General features: G+C 39.9%; 1 protein-coding gene, 1 long non-coding RNA gene and 1 pseudogene across 4 annotated transcripts in view; 2 read left to right on the top strand and 1 right to left on the bottom strand.

The window, feature by feature from the left end:
• Nucleotides 1-20,128, bottom strand: part of LOC121459014 (platelet glycoprotein 4) — a 78,541-nt gene extending 58,413 nt beyond the window's left edge. For both annotated transcript variants that reach the window (XM_041668482.1, XM_041668479.1), the window contains exon 1: nucleotides 20,013-20,128. The gene's annotated coding sequence lies outside the window, so the exon portion shown is untranslated. The remainder of the gene's footprint in view (nucleotides 1-20,012) is intronic.
• On the top strand, nucleotides 1,259-10,184 carry LOC121458648 (annotated as a pseudogene).
• Nucleotides 20,129-20,246: 118 nt separating the features above from the next.
• The window catches only part of LOC121458706, a 38,951-nt gene continuing 34,824 nt past the window's right edge, over nucleotides 20,247-24,373 (top strand). For both annotated transcript variants that reach the window (XR_005975873.1, XR_005975872.1), the window contains exon 1: nucleotides 20,247-20,430. This is a non-coding gene — a long non-coding RNA (uncharacterized LOC121458706). The remainder of the gene's footprint in view (nucleotides 20,431-24,373) is intronic.

The following is a 24,373-nucleotide window of genomic DNA, read 5'->3' as shown; positions in this document are numbered from 1 at the left end:
TTAGCATCTTGATTCCTGTGCTGTCATGAGTGTGTAGTGACTACCACAGTGGTCTTTGCTCCACAGCTCTGATGTGAAAACCCATACTCATTTCCTACAATATTAAATAAAAAGACAAAAGCATCAGTCACCCGAAGAAAATATGTAAGGTAAATTTTAAAAACAAATATCTAAGAAAGCTTTAAAATAATAAAATAAAAAATATTTTAAAGAATGAAATACTTTATGACTAATGCCTTCAGAAAACCAAACGACGGAACAAAAATACACATTCTAGTCATCGAATTGCTGAAAAGGAAATCTATGATGCCATGAAAGACCCAAATAAAGCTAGCGATTGTGAAACTAATCCAGCAGCGATAAAATGAAATCTTGGGATAGCAGTAAGCTAGTAGAGAAAAGCCAGTTTTGCAAGATGGGCTGCTATTGTTGAGGTGCAGGGGGAATACCGTTTGTCTGAGGTCAACCTCTTCCACTGTGATTTTGCTGCTTCTGGCACTGTGATGGCTTTAGTCTGGGATCTTGTTGAGTCTACCCTCTAATGACTTCGGCTGCACATGATCGTATTTTATTAACCTGTGACAAACATTCGCTGCCTATGGAGCCCGTTCCTATGCCCCACCAGTTTTTGAACTTCCTTCTAATTTGGCAGAAACATAGTAACATGGAGATTCGGGTGTTGAGTAGCTGGAGATACTGCCTGGCACTTACAGAAGAGGCTGCATTACATGTGTCCATTTCAAATGGTTAACCTTCAGCAACTTCCCCAAAGGTCCAAATAGAACAAATTCATTTATTTATTATTTAAAAAGTGAGCTTTTTTTTTGCAATGCTACAATTACCTGGGACTGTATTTTAGGAAAGTAAATTTATAAAGCTCTACATAAAAACCCGTCTCAAAAACAAAAAGAAAAAGAAAAGCCAGAATAAGCCTTATCAGATTAACTGATAAATCACTTTGCCAAGTACTACATATTATACAGATAAAAGCCACCCACACAAACATTGCTTTCTCTGTAACCAAGATTATAAAATATTGTTCTTGCCAATGATTATGATGTCAGTGGATTATTTAACAGTATTCTCGTAAGAAGACAGTTTCTAAATTCCTTTTACAGCCTATTTTGAAATTCAACTAACTTTCTTTGGTAACATAATTCAGTATAATTTTCATACATCAGAGGATAAACTTTTCATAATTGCTAAAAGAATGTGAAGTAATGAAGCTGAACACTTCTGAAAGAATAAAAGTTTTAACATGAATCATTTAGAAAACTTAAAGGTAAAGAGAAGACAGTGTGAGATTTATTGCTCTCAGGTGAGTAGAAAACATTAATAATTTTATGATGTATTAATTCTGATAGAACAGAATGGCAGAGAACTGTGACTCTTTGTATTGGCAACACTTCTGTGATTTTACAAGACTGAACAAGGTTCTGGATCCTCAGAAGTAAGAAACAATGTGCCCCACATCCTTAGAATTCTTAACTATAAATTTTTACACTTAATATACAAGATTAAATTTTATCTTGAGTAGACAATTGACTGCAATTATTTTATATATCATTCTTCTTTACCTTTAATGTCCATTGAAAATAAATATTATTAAAATTATATATTTGTTGTATAATATATTGAGATGTTTACATATAATTTCTTCAATTCTTGAATAATTTTTATTTTGTGTATTTTTTACTATTTCTCAGTTATCATCCTTGCAAGTCTAGACAGTTTTCTCCTTTTAAAATTATCTTCGTTAATAACATTAAAAAGCAAACTAGTGTTGATATTATCACCCCACGGGACTTAGGAAACATCAAAGTAGAGGGTCTAGAATGAATGGAAGAGTTCAACTAAAAGGAAGAGTTCTGTGAAAAGTCTTCCAGACATGAGAGAACCTCTCTGCACACACAAGCTTCCAGTAGCTATGAATACTTGCATGAGATCAGGCAATTAAAACATCCATCATGTGGCAATGACGACTTCAGGGGACCTATCCCTAGTCAAAGAACTACCGAATGCTGCTAACTTCAGAATCAGGAAGCCCTCAATCAAAGAATGGATAAAGAAAATGAGGTACATTTACACAATGGCATATTACTCAGAAGTAAAAAAAAAATGGTAACATCATGAAGTTTGCGGTTAAATGGATGAAACTAGAAAAAATAATCTTGAGTGAGGAAACTCAGACCCAAAAGACAAACATGGCATGTACTCACTCATAAGCTGGTATATGATATAAAGCAGAGGATAGCTAGGCTATAATCCGCAGTCCCAGAGAAACTGGGTGACAAGGAAGACCCTAAGAAGGACACACATGGATCACCCTAGGAAGGGGAAATAAATAAGATCTCTTGGGTAAACTGGGGGTGGGCAGAAGAAGAATTGAAAAAAAGAAGAAAAGAATAAGACCTAAGTTTATGCTTCCTGACTCTATAATATGAGAGGCACTAAAAGTCACAGTGCTAAGGTCTAACTATTGACTGGTTTTCCTCTGTTTTCATAACACAGTCACTGCTAATGTAAGATTTATAACTGATTCTCCTATGCACAAGTAATTCGGTTACAGACCATAATCTGCTATCACGTGGTTAAGCGTTACTCTCACACTATTGAAAGTGAAGAAAATCTTTTTTTTTCTTTTTCTTTTTAATTGAGAAAAGGAGAAAAAAAAACAAGTTTCCACCTCCTCCCAGCCTCCCATTTCCCTCCTCCTCCTCCCTCCCTTCTCCCCCTCTCCCCACTCCTTTCCCCCTCCCTCTCCAGTCCAAAGAGCAGTCAGGGTTTTCTGCCCTGTGGTAAGTCCTAGGTCCTCCCCACTCCGTCCATATCTAGGAAGGTGAACATCCAACCTGGCTAGGCTCCCACCAAGCCAGCACATTAAGCAGGATCAAAACCCCGTGCCATTGTCCTTTGAGTAAATCTGAATGTACTCTGTGTCAATTGATTCAGTTGACTAGAGGTCACTAGTTCTGGAGGTCTTAGAGCTAAGTAATGTCTTATTCTTCCACTGGCTCCAATGTAGTGGACATGTTGACACACCAGTCACAGTGGACATGCTTGCCTAAGTTGCATCTTAGGATCTTGTGGGCCGCCTTTGTTTCAAGTGACTGACCCTACACTGGGGTCTGAGATGGTATCAGATGGACTGGTGTCTTTTTGATGTATCTTCAATTTTTAGAGCTTGCTAAAGCTTCTACCTTCTGAGTATGTTCCCAGTGGAATCCATGAAATTTGCTTATATGCACATCATCATCATCATCATCATCATCATCATCATCATCATCATCCTCATCATCCATGCCCCAGCAATGCTTAAGCATGCATGAGCAGCCCACAAATGGTGGTTCTCTAGTTGTTCTTATCCTAGGCAGTCCTAGGTGCTTGTGTTATTGTCATACCCAGGTTCCACAGTCTTCTTTTATGTTGTCTATCCAGTAATTTTTGGCCTTCCTCTTTGCCCTTTCCCATGTACTCCTCTATGTAGTGTTATTTTTGTGTATCTACCATCATTCATTTTCATAACATGGCCAGAGTATCTCAAATGCCATTGCTGTATCCTATAGTTTACTTCTTTCTGTAGACAGAGATGTTTCTTAAGGTCATCATTGAACAGCCTGTTTCTTTGTGTGACACCTAGAATTCTCCTGAGAGATGCAGAAGTTATGTATTTTTTGAGGTAAAAGCATGTGATGCAAAAATACTGTTTGAATTCAAAGACAGCCCATGACACATACTGGAAAGCTCTATTAGAGAACCTCCAAGAATTTTCCTAAGGCAATTTCACAAAGCCATTACAGAGGAAACTACAAAAAGAAAAGAAAATGTCTAACTTCTAATTAAGAAGAAAGGAATTTCTTAAGGAACTGGTACTAGGATGCAAAGAAAAAAAAAGTCTTTAAAATATACTGGATTTAATGAGAGGAACAGGACTATATAAAATAATGAACTTGTGTCAACAGAAGACCACACATTTTCTTGTAATGCAAGACAAAGAAAAGATATTAGTGGCAGAATGTGTACTTCAGAGGCAGGAAGGGAGTGATACGTTTGGAAAATTGACAGAAAGCAAGGAAACTGAATGCAAACCAGAACTGTGTGTCTCTTGTGTAACACTCTAAGAATTTTGAACTTTATGCTGAGAGCAGACTCGTGCCATTAAGTAATTCTAAGTAAAGAACACCAACAAGTTAAGAGACTCCATTTCTAAAAGACAGTGTGTAAAGGAATGAATTGGGATGGCTGTTCCTCTAGGAGGCCTTGACCTGAAACATGCATGCAGTAGAAGAAAGATGCATTGTGCACAGTCTCAACAGGGCCTGGTTACCTGGGAATGTCCCTGAGGTTCGACATGGCAGCAGAGAGAGCTGTACAATCAAAAAGCGAACTGCAAGAGTCATCCCAATGCATTAGAGATGTGCTCTCACTAACCACTTCTGGCAACCCTTGGGGACATAACAGTAGGGGTAGGGAAAAAAAAGGAACAATGAGAACTGAATAATGAACTAAGCAGCTGTTTCAGTAACAGCAGACAAAACACTGAAGGCCAAAGGAAATAGAGTTCTTAGCCCTTCCTGTACACCAGCTCTACTTGAAATGACAGACAGTATAGATCTAAAACACTGCAGTGGTGATAAAAGATGACGTAATATCTTCAATTAGTGTTATCAAATGAATAACACCTTAATTTTCCATTTTCTTATTTTGGGTAACAAAGGAATATGACATATAAATATACCATGATTACTTAAACTTTAGGATGAAGGAGAAAAAAGGTATAGGAGAAGGAGAACAAACAATGAATCCAAATACAAAACAAGTAGATTCTCCAAGAAATGACCAGGATAACGTTACAGTTAAAACCTGTCACTATGTTTGAAGAAAAAGGCTGCTAAGACACCAGGGATATTAAGAGGAGATATAAACAAAGAAATTACCCTAGCATAATTTTCATAGCTATTTTAAAATATCTGTGATGCTAAAGTATTACATATTCAACTATAGAATATTTCTGTTAAGGCAATTAGTGTTGTTTTTTTTTTTTCCAATTCAAGTAAAAATCTATTGCAAAACTAGGCATACAGATTAAACTTTAACAACCTGGAAATTGAGTAATACATTTGCTGTTGTATTGACATTACAGATGATATTTGTCTATGTAACTATGCAGCTCATGTTAACTATATGCAAATCTGATGCTGAAGAAAAAGGACTCTAAGAGAAATTTTTATTTTCTCAAATAACTGATGGATATTTACTTTCATTTGCAAATATGCATTATAACGAAAACAAAACGTCAACTCAATAATCAACACATTGGAGTGTAATGGATTAAAAGGGTAACCATGGATTATGTTGGACATGAATAAACCCAAGACTTAAGCCTCTAACACTTAAAAGTATTTCATCTGTACATGCTGTATCCAAACCTAACAGAAATGTCTACAGCACAAATCTGTATGTAAGTATTATGGGGCCTCCTATTTAGTATAGGCAACTAATGATTCCTAGGAGAACAAGAATTCACTTTCTCCAAGAATGAGCCAATTAATGTTTTGTCCTACCAAATGGAATTCCCTGAAATCATACATATTCTGGGAACACTAAGAGTGTTCAGCAGGTTGTACTTATTCTATTGAACCCGTGTGTGTGTGTGTGTGTGTGTGTGTGTGTGTGTGTGTGTGTGACAGAGAGAGGGAGAGGAAGAGAGAGAGAAGAGAGAGAGAGAGAGAGAGAGAGAGAGAGAGAATAATAATAAAACAAAAGGAAACCACAATTTGAGGCAGTGAGAGAACTTGGGAGGAGAGGACATGAGGGGAATTGGAAGAAGAAAGGGGGGATAATGTAAATATGTTTTTATTTTTAAGTTACAATAAAAAGTAATATTTTAATATCACAACCCTACTTTGTATTCTGTAAATAATTTTTTATGGTTGTATGGAATAGATTCATGTGTTTTTCTTAAAAGCAAAAATGATAAAATATCACCCTGTGAAACGATAAAACTTGATGAGAAAAAATAAGCAGTCTTTGTTTAGATGTTAACCTCAAGAAAAATTAATGGGCAAACTATGAAGTTTAATCAAAATATCTTTTTATATAACGTGATAAATGCAAAAGCAGAAAACAAAGTACTCTTTCTTTTATACCAGTTTTATTTTATTGATAAACATCGTGTTCAAATTCGAATTATATAGCAATAGATCATTTCTTGTGCATTTTACTGATCAAACTAGTAGAAAAAGAGTGGAATTTCCTCTTTTAGTACTCCTTGTGTTTTGCCTTTATCATGGGTTTGGGAGGAGTGTACAAAATGAACTTTATTAGAATTCTATTCCAAAGTTGTGATTTAGATATAGAATGCATAAAGTAAGTTTGCCATGAGATGTGGAAAACAACCCAATTTATGGGAGCTGATCAGTTTGACACTGCCTGACTGCCTCGGCTGGACTTCCCTGTTCTTCTTTAGATAATAGCCTTGTAAGGTCATACTGAATAAAGACATAAGAAGACCACTCTATAATCATATGAGAACACAGGAGAATTGTGAACAATGTCGAAGCCACGGAAACCACAATTCCTTTACCGTCTAGTGTGCAACCCATCCTTATCAATGACAGTCCCAGTATCATCCCAGTCTTCCCTCTGCCTGGAGCAGATTAGGACAAACATAAAATTGCCTTATCTCGCTCTCTGCCTCAGCTCCCCTTAACTTCATAACCCGTCCAAATCTATGAACCAAAATTCAAATTCTGTCACTTTTGTTTTTTATTACAGAGCTTCTGTTATTGTTTGGCTATTAAGAAGACCCAACGCTCGTGTGCTGAAAGATCATCTCAGGAATGTTCCGGTTGAGACATTTGAGAGGTGACTAGGATATGAGGACCTTATGTTCATGACTTATTAGTTCACTTATGCATTCATAATTCCAAGGAATACTGTGGAGTGACAGAAACTCTAGAAGACGGAGTTGGTAAGAAACAGGGAATTATTCCTTCTCCTCCTGTTACTATGCCTCTTTTATTTCCACTTTTGCTCTATCAAATGAATTCTTATATAAGACTCTGCCTCACCACAGGTCCAGAGAAATTGAGCTAAATGACAAGGAGCCAAAGATTCTGAAAGGATGGGTCAAAGAAACCATCCCCACTTCTGCCTAGCATACTCAAGTATCTTTCCACCGTGTTGGAAAACCATTCCCCGTAGTATAGGTTACCTCTCTGGAATAAATAGCAAGTCTATCCACAGGGGTTTCTGTTGGTCACTCACTGAAGACAGTGACAATAATAGGGAACTTGAGAAAACTTGATTCCAAAAGTGCTGATAGGTGTAGAAGTACAAGCTCTGAGAATTTTCAGGAAGTGTAAATCGACTTTTAAGGGTTGAGAATGACAAGAAAAAAACATCAGGTTAAGATAAAGGCTAGAGTTAGAAGTCACAGGAAAGTCTTCCTACCCAGGGGCCATGCAGCTCCTTAGAGCTTTGTCATAGTTCTGTCTCAAAAGAAAGGCAGGACCTGTGAGTCCTGCACTCACGGGAAGGAAGCCTAGCCACAATAGTAAATATTCTGTAAATATCCTTCTAGAAGAGTCCACCAGAAAGGATAATGTGATTTGAGAACTAAAAATCCTCACAAATAATAATTGGTAAAATCATAATGGATACATTTTAAGTAGCATTTTAGAACGAAATAGATAAATGCTGTTGGGACTAATTGAGTCCTGGCCTTCAGCTCCTCTTCTCTGTCTAGAGCCTTCTAATTGAAGTTACTAGAAGCTGTGCCTAGCCTAGAGGATCAGAGGATGGGATTTTCACCTGTTGGCAGGGTATTTAAGTCTCCACGGTGCTATTAAAGAGGGGCTTTTGGTACCAGTGTTGGAAGGTATGTGTGTCGGTCTGTCTCCGTGTATGTATTCTCAACCTCCAGCCCCTTGCCCAAAGCTCAATAACTGGGTTCTAGCGCATAGAGTGCAGATGGGGGCGGTGGTGCGAGGTGATTGGAGGTTCCATTGAGATTTGAACTCCATCGCTGGATTCAGAGTCCAGAGTGTTTCCAGCTCCTCTAAGAGCACTCTTTCTCTTTCTGATACCACACTGTCAATACAGAGTGAAGAACTGCCAATATGGAGTGATGGGAACTGGACAGTCTTAACAGCCAGGTTGAGCATGGCAGTCCCCGAGGACCCAGTGTACCCCCTGGTATGAACCCTTCTGTCATGGGAGGAATGATGGGCCCCTCCGGCTTCTCCTCCATGGCCATGAACCCTACCCGGGCAGCAGGCATGACACCCTTGTATGCAGGACAGCGACTGCCTCAGCATGGGTACCCTGGGCCTCCTCAGGCCCAGCCACTGCCCCGACAGGGCATCAAGAGAGCCTATTCAGAGGTGTACCCTGGGCAGCAGTATCTGCAAGGAGGCCAGTATGCAGCCAGCACTGCCCAGTATGCTCCTGGTTCTGAGCAATCCCCTGGCCCTGCCTCCTCTTACCCCGGACACAGGCTACCCCTGCAGCAGGGCATGGCCCCTTCCCTATCTGCACCTGGCTTCAAGGGACTGCACTACAAGCCCACAGAGCAGTTCAACGGGCAGGCGCCAGCTTCAACGGGGGCAGCATCAGCCATAGCCAGCCTGGCTTGAGTGGGGAAGTCAAGTCTCCTTTCCTGCCTGACCTCAAGCCAGGCCTCAGCTCTTTGCACCCGTCACCCTCTGGAAGTGGCCCTTGTGATGAGTTGCGACTGACCTTCCCAGTTCGAGATCGGGTGGTTCTGGAACCCTTCCGCCTGCAGCACAACCTGGCTGTGAGCAACCATGTCTTCCAGCTCCGAGACTCTGTCTACAAGACCCTGATGCTGTGGCCTGACCTGGAGCTGCAGTTCAAGTGCTACCACCGTGAGGACCAACAGATGAACACCAACTGGCCAGCGTCTGTGCAGGTCAGCGTCAATGCCACACCCCTCAGCATTGAGTGTGGAGACAACAAGACTTCGCACAAGCCCCTCTACCTGATGTACGTGTGCCAGCCAGGCCGCAACATGATCTAGATCACCGTTACTGCCTGCTGCTGCTCTCACCTCTTCGTGCTGCAACTGGTACACCATCCGCCTGTCCGCTCTGTGCTGCAGGGCCTCCTCAAGAAGCGCCTCCTGCCAGCTGAGCACTGCATCACCAAGATAAAGCGGAACTTCAGTAGCGGCACCATCCCTGGGCCCAATGGAGAGGATGGGGCGGAGCAGACGGTTATCAAGGTGTCCCTGAAGTGCCCCATCATCACCTTCCGCAGGATCCAGCTCCCAGCCCGTGGTCACGACTGTCGCCACATACAGTGGTTTGACCTGGAGTCATACTTGCAGCTCAGGTGTGAGCGGGTGACCTGGAGGTGCCCTGTGTGCAATAAGACGGCCTTGCTGAAGGGTCCGGACATGGGTACATGCTGGGTATCCTGATTTACATTAAGAACTCAGACTATGAAGAGATCACCTTCGATCCCACGTGCAGCTGGAAGCCAGTACCTGTGAAACCTGACCTGCACATCAAGGAGGAACCAGATGGGCCAGTGCTGAACCGCGGCCACACTGTGAGCCCCGCCCATGTGCTCATGTCCAGTGTGATGGAGATGATCGCAGCTCTGGGCCCCGGGCGCTGCCCCCTTTGCCCCTTTGCAGCCCCCTTTGGCTTCTGCCCCCAGCGACTACCCCAACCAGGGTTCCAAATTCCTGGGGCCTGGAACCTTCCCAGGATCCTTCCCATCTGCTACACCCACCACCCCAAACCTTGCTGAGTTCATCCAGGGGCCACCTCCCATGTCCTACCAATCTGACATTCCCGGCAGTCTCCTGACTAGCAGGCCACCTGTACCCAGCCCATAATCCTGTACCACCAGGATTGTACTCCCCCAAACTCGGGCCCACCTCAGGCTCCCAGCTACACCATCCAAATCCTCCCCCTCCATCCCAACAGTCCCTGGGTCAACCAAATACAGGGCCCATCAGCGAATTGGCCTTCAATCCTGCCATGGGCATGATGGGACCTCCCAGCATGACTGGGGCAGGGGAGGCCCCAGAACCAGCTCTGGATCTGCTCCCAGAACTGACCAATCCGGACGAATTGCTCTCCTGTCTGGGTCCACCCGACCTCCCCACAAACAGCAGCGATGACCTGCTCTTGCTCTTTGAGAACAACTGATCGTCGGTTAGTCCCTGGCCTGGCGAGGACACACTCACAGATATCACCACAGCCTTCCCTTCTCACCCAGCCCCACAGGATGCCTGCTGGTTCTTCCTGAATCTCCTCATGTACACACCCTGAGCTGGGGCCAGCCCCTATTGAACTGGAAGCAGCCCTGTGCTCCAAGGGCCCCAGGCCAGTGTTCCTCACACCCACCCTCCATTAAGCTCACTGCTACAGAATGGGTCTTGCGTGGTGCCCTGCAGGCCCCATCAGCTGCGTGTGTACACAACCCTACACCCCAGACTCACGGCCTTGAACTTGTCCTTCCGACCTGCCTGCTCCCACCCGGCCTGCATCTTGTTCAGCACTGACCCTCTGTTTCTGCTTTTCCTCAGAAGAGCTGGCTGGCAAGACTGGCTTCATACTCTTGGTCTGCAGCTCCAGTGGCTTGAGCCTGGCAGGCTCAGAAAGATACAGAGCAACAGCCTGTGGGGGGCTTGGTGCTCTCACCCAGCTGAATGTGATCCGCGGGTTCCCCCCTCCACCCTGAGCTTCAGGCAGAGGCTGGGGTGGGGGCAATAAAGCACAACAATGTACATAGTGCAGAAATGCTCACAGCTGGGAGAGGGAGGGGCAGCTGTATATGCCAGCATATTCCTCTGTGGACTGGCCTGGGCCTTCCATGTGGTGTCTGCCCCTTACTGAATGCAGACAGCTCAGGGGGAGGTCGGAGGTTCAGCCTCTTTAGGGGTGGGCTTTCAGACTCAGCTCTGTGTAAATTCTCCAGGGAGCTGCTCCCCCAAGTTCCTCTTTTCTGTGAAAGTGAAGAATTAGTACAGATGTGTTTTTTAAACCACCTCATCTCCACCCTGTGGCCCACACCCAGGTGGGGGAGGCTATTGCATCTGCTGGCAAGCGCCTGGGCCTGCAAGCAGCTTGCTGGCCTGTTGTGTCTCTTGTCTGTGCGATCTATTAAAGGACTCCCTCGTGGGAAAAAAAAAAAAAAAAGGAAGAATAACAAATTTGGCCTTGCTCTTGGGTAAATAACGTGAAGGGAAAGTCTTTGACTTCTTTTATTAATGTGATATGAAAGAATTGCTAAATATGCATTTATTATTAATGTGTGTGAATCTACACATCTTAGAATCTTGTGTGAGGAAACACTAATGAAATATATCTTCTCACTTTGTGCCCTGAGTTTGGAATAGTCAATGTGTTGGTGAGACATTTTGGAGTGCTCAGTGTTAGGCAAGGTTAGACTGAACTAGTAAGAGACGTGATTCCTTGTGGAGGATACTAATATCGGTCATCCCTGTCATCAAAGCAGTCAGATTCTGGATATTTTCCAAAGACTTCTCCCTCATCTTTCCGGGTTGTCAAAAGTTCCCAAAGCAAAGGGAAATTTAGACATCTCAGGTGGAAGCACCAATAGGCACATCTGTGCTCAAAAGGAAGGCTTCTTTTATTTCCTTGTTTCTTTTTCAGTGACTAGTTCTGTTGGGTCCTCTTTCAACTTGCAGTACAAGGAAGAAACAGTGCTTCTGTGAATCAGACCACAGCTCTGTCTTCTCACACTGGCTCGCAAATACAGCTCATTGTTAGGATTCTCTCTCCCCAAAACTCCTGCATGTGTACAGTAGACACAAAGCTTACTTTAATAAATTGGAATCAAAGTGTCTTTGAGATTAACACCAGCAACGGACTATTACTAAGAACCATGCATAAAATTCTTACAATGGAACTCAAAAAAAGTAAGAATAATAATAAGTGTTATTACAACAATATAAATATAGTGAACTTTTTAAAGCAGGCATCAAGATGCCAAGTTCAGCACTCTAATCTTCACTGATTTCTGACAACTAAGCCTAGCCTGGTTTAATCTGTTAAACCAAGCTGTGTATTCTCACTGCCTGATTTCCTATGCTTGTTTGTTGATCTTTAATTTCATGAAGCATTTAAAGCTCACTCAGACTCTGAGCATGGCTCTCCCTGTCTGGTGCATGTCCTTCCCTAATCTTATCTTGCCCTCAACCCTTTGCCTACATAGCAAGCACCCGTTGGCCAGTCATGCCTGCAACCGAAAACAAATTCCGATATGTCTCCCTTCTGTTACTCTCCCTGGCAGATTAACACCAAGCGCACAGGAAAATTCCCTTTTGAACCTTTTTGATCTTATTTTTATTTTATGGTTCTGAGGTTTTTGTATTCCTTTCAAATTATTTTTTGTTTAAATTGGCAATATATGTGCTGCACTTATTCTCATAACCAATACTTCACGTTTTATTTTTATTTTAATTTTGCTTACTTACTTAGTATTTTATGAGTAGGAGGGTTTGCTTATATGTATCAGTTTACTATGTGCATGCATGGTGCCCCCACAGACCAGAAGAGGACATCGTAGCCCCTGAAATTGGAGCAACAGGAAGCTGTGAACCAACATGTAGATACTGACAATTAAACCCAGGTGCTCTGGAAGGCCAACAAGTACTCTAAAACAGTGATTCATCTCTTCAACCCCTGGACTATTTTTTACAAGATACCGTCTCATTCTGTAGTTTACACTGAAATGACATGGCGATCTGCCTGTCTCAGCCTTTCCAGGGCCGGATTGCAGAAATGGAAGATTGCACTCAGGTGACTGTTGGACTCTTAACTTGTATACAACTAACCGCAACATGGGTATCCTCCTCAAATAGGTCATAGGTAAGCAGGAGGGCAAAGTCTTAACCCCCTGATTGTACTAGGATGTGACGGCTACTCCGCAGTGCCAAGAGTGAGTGCCAGAGGAAGAGAAAGGAGGGATTGATTGTGCACCGTTGGTGGAAGAAGACAGAATGTACTTGAGGGCTGTGGAAAGCAAGCCCAGGTATAGGAAGGATGGAGTGAAGTTCAGTAGGAGGCAAAAATAATTTTCAGATAGATGCATACTGAATCATTCACTCGGAGAATAAATAACCAGAGAAACAGGTTTTGGGTAAGGTTTTAGTATGTCGTATGAGTTCTAGAGGTATAAATAACTAAGAAAGTAGGCATAAAAGGTGTCTTAAGTTTTTCATTAGCGTACAACACAGCAAATTCCTTTTAATACATAGGTATTCATGTTCTTATGTTGAAGTTGAAGGAGAGAACAGCCATTGAGGGGAAACAGCTGCAGGTATGTGCAGAGGAAGCTACTAATGGATCTAGGAAGGAAAAGCATAGCTCACTTAGCCAGAGGCTACGGGAAGAAACAATGCGAAAGATTTCAGAAACATGGGTAGGTCAGGGGACACTAAGACAGTGAAAGAGATAACTGGGTCATGGTAAGTCATTATCAAGAATGAGCCCCAGGATTTGGGACTGACTAAAAAGATAAGAGAAGGTACCGCTGACAGAGAGAGGAAAAGTTGGGAGACAGGTTAGTCCCGTCTGAGTTTAAGATGAACACTTCTTTTCTAGCTGCAGAATCCTGGGTCAGTCACTTAATTACTCTGTTTAGTCATTTAAAACAGTTATTACTGTACATAGTACTTTTTAATCAGTGTAAAATTTTGTATTTATGCTATTAAAATCTCTTATCACATGAAAGTCACTGGCATAAGCATATTACTTATGTCAATTTACTTATTAATTTTCTAGAACTACCTTGTGAAAGATAGACATTTATTGCCCACATTTTACTGTGAAAAAAAAAAGAGACAGTACAGATTTTGCTATATGCCACAAATCACAGACCTGGGACTTTGGAAGATCTCAGCTTAAACATATATGAGATAGGAATAAAAAAAGATAATTCATAGCCGGACGGTGGTGGTGCACGCCTTTAATCCCAGCACTCGGGAGGCAGAGGCAGGCGGATCTCTGTGAGTTCGAGACCAGCCTGGTCTACAAGAGCTAGTTCCAGGACAAGCTCCAAAACCACAGAGAAACCCTGTCTCAAAAAACAAAATAAATAAATAAATAAATAAAAATAATTCATAACGTTTTCCATTCAATACGAATCATTTCAAAATGGTTAGCAGAGTCTAATGGGGTTATCTAATATGGGCAAGTAAGCATATTTTACGCATTTATTTATAATAAAAGAATTTAAAGAATAAAATTTACATGCAGATATCTTACTAAAACCTAGGACAGATTTAAATAAAATAAGTCACAAAGATTTAGGGAGGAACATTTCTCATATTTTTTAATGAAACCGTTGTCACTATGAAATAGCAGAGATGCAAGCATGTATGTTGAAAGAGTTTAGATAGTTTTAAATCAATGTGTGGAGTATTAGCATCTGTAACTCAAGCACTAGGCATAGAGATACATGAGTCAAACATTAGATTATAGCTACAAGATGTAGATCAAACAATGTACTTAGGTAAGGTCCCTTAGAAGATAATAGGTATAAAGGGGTAGACCCAGAAAATCTGAAAATTGGAAAGGGAATGGCACTCTCTCCTCACCAAATCTGTACAAGTGTATTGAATGTCTATTAGTCTGAGTCCTTTGCATAGGTCAGTAGACTTTGATTTAAAACTCTTTGAAGAGCCATCTCCACTGCTAATGTTTGATGACTTTGCAGTAAAATAAAATGTGAACATTAAGGGAATAGCCAAAAGTGGATTTCTATCAAAATACCAGGAAACAAACTCAGATTCCTTGCTGTGCCCTGGAAAGTGAACACTAAGCATTCTTCTCTTTGAATGAAAGAGCATTCAAGTCGATTCAGTTGCTTTTGTTTTCTCTACAGAACGTCACCTTCAGAAATGCTCCCCCTGTTGCTATGTACAGACGCTGTGTGTGGCAGAATTGAGAAGAAGGCAAAATGTCATCCTGGACACTCAAGAGGAATATTAATGGCCTAGAGAAGGTAATGGGATACTTGTGGTCAACTACTTTTTGTTTTGTTTGTCTTTCAATGCAAGGATTTCCTTTTCCCTGTTTATGCTTATTTTTCCTGGTGTTTGTTGATAAAAACAAAATATTTTGCACTACACTGTCATTGACTACAGGGCAAGGTTGCCACATACAGAAGCAGAGAAGACACAAGGGTAAACTTTCCCTTCTCTTCCAATAGTGACATAAAACCAAGAAAGGACATCACCAGGTGCTAGCTGGAGCTCTCTGATTAGTCAGGCATAGGCACTACATCGAGGAAAATGTGGTCATGCCTGAAAGAGCATTGACTGTATGACTTGTGGTCATTCCTAAAATAAAAGCATGAAAAAACACAATGAGGCAGGGGGAAATTTAATAACTCCTCAAGAAGATCATTGGGCAAACAATGGGAAATAAAGTGTTCAGTGTTTCCATTGATTTTATCCTAAGGAAGGTGCGTGTAGTAAAAAGAGTCTAGGATACTGAACACAGAAGACTGTCTATGTCTTGATTGCAAGTGGAAAAAAAAGGAGCCAGACATCATTCCTGGGCAAAATGAATGAGCTTCATGGACTCAGTCACTGAAGAATTTCCAGTAACTGGGTTTTCGTTAAGAATCACAAAATAAAAATATAGAGAGCAATCTTCTCATCTCTCTTATAACTCATTTTCTGAGTGGATGATCTGTTTCATTTTGAGAAGCAAAGCTGAATGCAGATGGATAAACGTCAACAAAAGAAACAACCCAATTAGGAAAAAATGATGGATAAGGGTCCTGACAGAGGTGGTGATAATCTTTAACAACACCTGAGCCCATATTTCATGAAAAACATTTCCCAAAGCTCTGTGCTTTATAGATCACATGCATGGATATTTCTCAGGTTGCTGTGAAACATGAGGTGAAAGAAGCTAATTATTAAATTATTCAAATGATTACTTTGCGGCCATAGTCCTTAGTGGACATTTAAGATAAAAAAACTTTCAGTTATGATATTTTTAAATAATTAGGAATCCATTTAGAGGGCACTTGCCACTGAAACACTGCTCTTTTTTACAAGAGAGACTTCAAAGGACCTTGCCTTTATGGGCCTTTTATTTCAGCCAGAAATCCAACTCTGAGCAATGCTACACATTCTTGGATGTGTGGCCATGCAATCCTGAAGCACAAAGCCATCTTGCTCTGCAGGTTGGCTAGCATGGTAAGGATAAGGCCTACATCTGAACAGGCAAGAAAGCAAGCAATTCTGCCTCCTCCCTTTCTTTTATTACTTTCTTAACTATGTCTATTGCCTGTTTGATACTTTTTTTTTCCTTCAGCAGACTGCTCCACTGTTTATGGGAGCCGTAGGAGAAATCCCGGCAAATGCTTCCTAAGTATTCATTATTAATGCTTTGGTTTTATTTATTAATTACATCAGAAGGTTTCATTCTGTATGAACAAAACTGAAAACGTCTAAAAAGATACAGCTTCCTTATAAGGGGACAATATAGTCTAACAGTGTTCCCTGCTGTCTAAAATAGACACCTAGCTAGTTCTCATTCATGAATGGGTGAATCTAAATACAATTATCCCAACAAGTATTGCTGTTTTATGTTTTCCTCATCATTTCACATCTTAGAAAGGCAGTTTTGTTCATTTAGTGCTTGCGGTTCTACGCCATGGAGCTACTGAACCAAATAAGCTGCTTTTATTACATCATTTCTCAACTTTCCTGGATGAGATGAAGCAAGTGCACCTTGAGTTGGCATTGACTACATTCCCTACAGCATGGAACTAACTTTCCCCAAAGGACAAACTGATCTCTAAGTGAATTGCAATCAAATTGAATGACCTTATTTAAATAACATCTTAAACATGACAAGATAATTACGAGTCGATTTTGTGGTGATGGTAGCTTTATTTCTTTCTTTCAGACAGTTTCACTGTTTAGTCCAGGATGTGCCCTGTAAGAGTGATCCTCCTGCCCGAGTCTCCTGATGAAGTGCAAAGAACAACTTGTCCACTGTGTCCCGATACCTTTTTGAACTTGCTACAAAAATCTGACAGGACCATAAAATTTATAATTGACACATTTGAAGAAAAGACATATCAAGGACAGAAACAGTGATAATAGTTGTCCTTAGTTCACGTTTAAACCTTAAAAGCACTGAATGGCAAAGCAGTATCTTCCTGGTAGATCATGCCCTGGTCTTTGGTGAATGCAGCCAAGTGGTCTCATATGTCCCTTCCATCATCCTGGCAATTTCCTGCCATTTCTTCTTTTGTATACCAGTGCTTCTGTGTCAAAGGTCTCTGGGTACATCACAAAACATCTTCAACTATTTAGTAGAGAATTACAAAGCAGCTAAGTAAAACTGCTATATTTTTTTGCACATTGTCCATTTTGTAAAAGACATAAAATAGAATTTACCCTGTTCTTCTCCTTAAAAGATTACTGGGGCTGAGGACCACTTGGTAGACTGATTATGTGGCATTCATGCAAGAAGTCCTGGGTTTGATCATCAGGACCATGTAAAGGGGCTTACAAGCCCGTACCTGTAATTCCAGCAGTTGGGAGATAGAGAAGAGGATAATAAATTCAAGTCACCCTCCCCTACCTACCCAGTGAGTTTAAAGCTATGCTTGCATATTTGAGATTCTGTCTTCAAACAAGCAACCAAAGGTGTCAACAATCTCTAGCAGACTGCTGGTCCTTCACACATGCTTTCACTGTCTCACGCTCTGTTCTGCACAAAAGAACTGCAATAATAGAACTGTTTCCTGAACTTATAATTCCTTCTGTGTTCCCTGTGCACTTAGAGTTCGTGACTATTTCCTGTTTTCACAGACTGCTTGCAGGAACGGTTTCAAGGACTAAACACGCTTTAGGACCCAGGTGTAAAAACTAATGCATACTACAGCTTCTCTCCCAACAGTCTTCAACATGAAAACACAGGAACCCACAAACATCTTTTCCTATTTCAAGTTACAGGAATTCTTTTTTCTTAACATTTTTCCTTTTTTTTGGAAATAGACTTTTTTCCTCCCGTAATGAATCCTGATTTTAGTTTCCACTCCTTCTACTTCTCCCTATTCTTCCCTACTTCCCCTCCCATCAAGATCTAATCCCTTTCTCATGCTCATTAGAAAACAAACAAGATACTAAAGAATGATAATTAAAATATAATTATTTCATTACAGTATAAAGATAAAACAAAAAATAACACATCAGAATTTGGAAAAAAAAAACAACAAACAGAAAGGTGAAAAGAGAAGGCATGGGAAACAGTTTCACTCATTCACATACTTGTGAACCTCGTAAAAACACTAAACTCGAAGGTGTAGAAGCCGCAATATAGACACAAAGGATCTGGTGCAGATCCGTGAAGGCCCACAATTTTCAAGAATTGTTAATTGTAAAGATTATAACTTTTCTAAGCTGACAGAAGTCACCATGAAGGTAAATTTTCCAATACTAAGAATGTCTGATTAAATTTCTAAGTAGTCCTCTTGAAGAAGAATTGGTTCAAGAAGTGCAAGGAAGCACAGTTACATCGATCCTCTGATAGTATTTGTTTTTCTGTCACTCCTGGGGTGACCCTACATTTACCTTTGGAACTAATTTTACAGCCCTTGAGACACCTTTCCCCTCTAACAGCCGTCTTCTGAGTCCTAGAATTTGTCATTTTGCTTTTTCCAAGGTGAAATTGTTTTCCTCTCCTCAAGCACTTGATCTCTTTCCTAAACTCTCACACCTTTCCATTGCAAAGTGGTCCTTGCCCTTTATGTATGGATCCAATTTCACATAATTAGTGCTTATGAAGTACATCATTTGGAGCTATTTCTCCTTCCTCCTCTCAGGCTCAAAGAAGTCTCGCTGATCCACAAATCCACTCTTATTCTTTAGGTATACCTGAGAAGAAAGCAGGTGGCCTGTTTGTCTTCATTTGATCCAGAGTCCTTCATATTTGGGAGTTATCTCCCAGAGAGAGAGATAAAGACATCTACACCTTTGTAAGAATCAGCCGGACTTCCTTACACAGAAGTAAGCCTCATCCCATACAGCCGTTCTTCAGGACAAAAGTCAGCGACAGTGACGTTTCCCAGTAAAGACGCGCATCTAATTCAGTCCAATTGTTTTTTTCAAAATAGACCGGAAAGTCAGAATCAATTACCATGTCAGTAGTGGCCGATATTTAACCAATTAAGCACCCAGCTAGTTTTACGTTATGAAAAATTGCTACTCTAGAATTATTTGCATTTCTTTATATAAAGCACACCATTAGAAAAGTGTCTGCTGCGCAATCAAATCTTCCACTGACCCACGAAGAGCTTATCTGGGGAACGCTGGACAATGTTACGCGATCACCAGTGATCCGTACTTCATGTGTGGAAACCCTTCTTTCCTAGTCTTCTAGTTTCCCGAGCTAAGAGTGTGAAGCTTTCCATGACTTTTGTGCATTAAGTCTGTGGTGATTGGAAGCCAGAAAACATTTCAGAGCATCTCCACAAAGCTCCTGCAGTTTCCACTCTGTTTTAAAAACCATTTCTGTGACCTTTAAGCAAAAGACTCTAATTCATTGTTTTAGAGTTATAGGATCAAAAGATCATATTCTAGAAAGCCTAAAACATAAACATATTTCACTGTGGTATGAAATAAGATTTAGGCGTGGGAAACAAATTTTGAAAATATACAGAAATAAATATTTCAACTGAAATTTGGTAAGAACTTTGCTTCCTCATATAACCAAAAAATGAGATATGAAATTCTAAAGGGGAAGTCTTATAGAATACATTGGGAGATTTGTTAATCTAAAATTGAAGGGTTCAAAATTAAATTGTCTTTATCTTCTTAGTTGCAGGCAAATAAGCTTCTTAACAGAAGCATTACATATTAAATTATTGTTTCAGATAGCATACACTTTCTCAGAGAGTTCATGTTATTGTTGCATAGATAACAGCTCATCAACTACAAAGACACAGTTACACTCCTAAATAAAAATAATTCTGCTCACCAGCTTCTAGAAGAGCTTGCTTGCCATCTGAGCATTTTAAGATTTGCTTCAGGGAGACGGTTGAAGGAGGCACAGAAAGTAAACATACCAGACCCACAGCCCAGCAGCTGAGAACTCTGGGAGGAGACACAGGGTCTCAACCATTCATTTGTCCTCCTGGCTATCCTGACATCTGACAGCCACTGACATTGCGAGCATTCCAGCACTACAGACACAGGCCGGAGAGGAGATAAATATAGGACGCTGACACCTGAGCCAAATGAGACGAAAGCTAATGTGAAAAATCACCCTCATTTTGTGCCTCAGTTTTGGTAAATAAAACCCTTAATCCTCTTCCTGCTGAAACCTTTCTATGTCGCGCAAGAAATAGTTGCTGAGCTTATAAAACACAGACATTCAAAATGACCCGGGATTACTGGTAGGTTTGCTTCTCATGATTCTCATTTGCTCTGACAGAGATAGTCTTGGTTTTTTGTTTGTTTGTTTTGTTTTTTCCTGATCGAGCGTAAAACAGCAGTTTGCCATGGTTTAATCAACAGACAGGGTTTTGCTCCAGTCACGAGTGAAAGTTATTTCATATTACCTATCAGTCCCTAAAATGTGAATGTCTGTGTGGTAAGCTTTCTTAGTATGTTTTCCCTTATTTCTACTTATAGTTTGGTCATTCTTGTTTAACTTAATTAATGAGTCAGACTGTATCACACATTACTGTGGTGTTTAGGTTTGAATTACTGTTATTTAAAATCTCTTGGTGGTTTCCTGCAGTCGGTTTAAAGTGAGTTTTACTGAATACTGTTGGTAGGTACATGAATCAAGCATGGCCCTCGATCTGAATGAATCCTGTGATTAAAGTCAAACTCTGATAATATAGTGGCGTGTTTTTACCCACACATCACCAGTTTATTAAAAAATCCATTCATTAAAAATTTCCCCCTAGTTAAACAGAGAGGCAGGAAAGACCAACAAAGTCAGGTTGTACAATGCTCTGTTTCTTTTCAAATGCTAAGTATTTTTCATTTAGTAACTATTCTAGAAAAGTCGAGGAAGATACTAAAGGAAAGACAGGGCATAGAATTCCATGTTTTATGAGAAACTCTACAGTAACAAATAGTACCATTTTGTTTCCTTACCCCAAATAAGCCTTTCCAATCAACCTCATAGTTATAAGCCTATTCTACAGAAAATAAACTAAAAATATATAAATATTGACAGTGCTAAAAAGGAGTTCATCTAAGTATCTAACCTATACAGTTTGGACTGTATCATAGTTATAGGCCAAACATTAATTTCACCTGCCCTTTACTTGTATCAGACTAGCCATCCTATGAACAATAACAAGGATCGACTATTTGTATTAATTTATTTACTTACTTATTTTTGTTTAGGACGTAGGGAAAACAAAGCCATGTTCCCCAGGGAGAAGTGCTCAGATACCAGGAACTCACCTGGTATATATGTATAAGGCATTATATCTAAACAAACACAAAAAGACAGGCTGCAGTCCCCAATTGTAGGGGTTCGCTGTCATCTTTCATGTATGTGTCAAACTCCTGACAGCTTGTGTAAGACTCTGACCTGGGACCCGGAAGGGCAGTTCTGGTAACAGCACCCCAATTGCAACCTGAGTTGTGATAGGTGAAAGATGGGAGGGGTAACCAAGTGGTAATGACTCTTACATTACTAATAAAACATGATTTTGCATATAAAATTGTTGACTGAGTTTTCTGCCCTGTCCGGTTTTTGCAGTCAGTAAGTCCCCCAAAAAATCACACAGAGGTCTACATTAATTATAAACAGATTAGCCTAATATCTCAGTCTTCTGTTTAACTCTTATAACTTACATTAGCCCATAATTCTTGTCTGTGTTAGCCACAGAAAAACGTTTGATGGCTAATTTAGAACTAAGTATATCAGTAAATTCCTCCTGGGATTATCTGTAGCTTTATTTCCTTGTTAGCATGGAATCGATGGTGTCACTCAAAGCTGCCACTCTTAAGGAACACCTTCCTGATAGAGAACGTCTTCCTGATAGATGACAGGTGTTCTGCTTTACATTTCTCTGCCTAGCTCGTTCTCAAATCTACCACATGCACTGTTTTTCTTTTCTAAACATCAAATGAAGCCAAAGGTTTTGTTGCGAATCACTCTTTAAACTTAATTCTTTTCTTGGTGGTGGAGGGTTATAATTTGGAAACAGTTTCTCACACTGTAGCTCACATTGGCCCGGAACTCACGATGTGAACCAGGTTTGTCTCAAACTCGCAGAAATTCTCCTCCCTCATTCTCAATGTATGCCATAAAATTGGCTTTAAAGTATTTCCCCCTTGAAAAATGTTAAAAGAGAATTTCAACACTTTTATTACACACGGGCAGCATGTAAGGAAGGACCTATATTAGCTAGGCAGATTTAGTTATTGTACAAAAATACATGTGCTGTACGGCTCACAGTGACATTATATGTACATTTAAAGATTATAGTAACATGTTTGTAAAATATTGGATTTAGAAGAAATTGGTTCCTATTTGCTCACTATTAAGAATGGAGCCTGAAGGAAATCCATTCTATTAAGATAAATTTCTATTAAGTTCCCCAAAGCTTAATATGTCAATAACTTTCATATTTTATTTAATCCTCTATTCCTTTATCATCTTCACCGACTACAATCGCCTCACCAAAATTTGCATAACACAGTTAAGCCCGAAGAAACATTTATCCTCTTTGAAATGGATGGTCCTTTCTTTATATTAAGATTCTGTACATATGAATCTGTTATTTTATGTGATAAATTAGATGCTAAGACTTGTGCATCTGTTTTACTATTCAGTGAATGCACATCTACAAACAAATATCTTGTATTTATTTACACAGGAGTGAAATGAACTGAGGTATAAAAGCAAATAGGTATTAATGAGCTAACAATTAAGGAAGTATTTAAGAATAAGGGCCAGTAAAAACAGTGAACCATGAAGAGGAAAGAGGATGAAAGATACAAACATTAAAGGCAGAAGGAAAATTAGAATGGGAGAGAACAAGAAGGAGTAAGAAGATATGACACAGGATCTGTAGGGATTATTCCTACCATAGGAACAAGAAGAAGTTTGAAATAACTTGGGTATTTGAAGTACTCTGATAAATACATAAAGAAATCTGAGTTTCATTGAGAAAGCCTATAAGAACAATGATGTTGGATACAGAGAGGAAGAAATGGATGGGGAAAAGCCTGAAAAGCAGCTACTCATGAGTGGAGGGTAACTTGATAAGAAGTAGACTCAAGAATGGATTTTATTCTTTAAAAAATGAATTCTGAAGACACAGTAGGGTTTTGCTTGTGCAATGACGTGAGAGAAAGTATGAGGTTAATTAAAAAGTTTTATATGTAATTGTAGAAATCTCTTGGGGTAACCATGAACATACATCTAGCTACGGTGGCTAACACAGATCAAATGCTGAAATACCATTTTATGGATGAAAAGGAGATAAATGAACAAGCAAATAAACTGAATTTAGTCAGATAAGAACACAAGTGAACAGTAATGTAGAAACATGAGGTTATCAGTCCTTGGTGACTTCAGTTTTCCAACTGCAAACCAAGCCAACACCACATGAAAATGGTTTGAATAAAATTTTAATCTGTATTAAAAGTATACAGACATTTTCTTTTTATTAACTCTATAAATAATTTAGGAGTTTATATTTTGTTTGTACTAGAGTATTACAAGTAATCTAGAGATAATATGAAATATCCTCATATTTGTAGCCTATAAACAAATATTTTTAGCACAGGTCTTGGCTGTAGAATACTTAGTCATCAAATTAATAATTATAAATACATTAGTATACAATAAAATATATAATAAACTTATATACATGAATATGTATATATACCTTGATCAGTACTGAGGAGGATTGTTGAAATATTTAGTTTTTTTCTCATTGGAAGGCTTCACAATACAATATACCAAGATAAAAGGCACTTTTAAAGATAGAACCAAAAGATAATTCTTTCAGTCCAAGAACCACAGGGAAGTCAAGAAACCCAGTACGTTAAAAACACCAAGAATAAATTTTTAAAGATGCTGCAAGAGCTTTACACACATTTGGATGTGTATAGAACTTGTAATCTAATGGAAACTTAGGTCCCCCTGGACTAAGAGCAAATAATATCCACAGGACATAAGGTCCCTCTTCTAGCAAAACAACAGGCTGGTAGCCAATTATGGTATCAGCCAAGCAGATGTCCCACTGGCTTTTAAATCAGACACAGGGCCTGGGTTTGTAACAATGATTGCTTTCATTCTGTAAGATCTTTCTGTTTATGAAATTATTTTGAGGTATTCAGGTAAGTTATCAGCAACAATAA

This window comes from Microtus oregoni, unplaced genomic scaffold (assembly GCF_018167655.1).
Source record: "Microtus oregoni isolate MIOR12 unplaced genomic scaffold, Mior012 000018F_ref0000195, whole genome shotgun sequence".
Lineage (NCBI taxonomy): Eukaryota > Metazoa > Chordata > Mammalia > Rodentia > Cricetidae > Microtus > Microtus oregoni.
The sequence above is the reverse complement of the archived record's forward strand: the minus strand, read 5'-3'. Positions and strand labels throughout refer to the sequence as shown.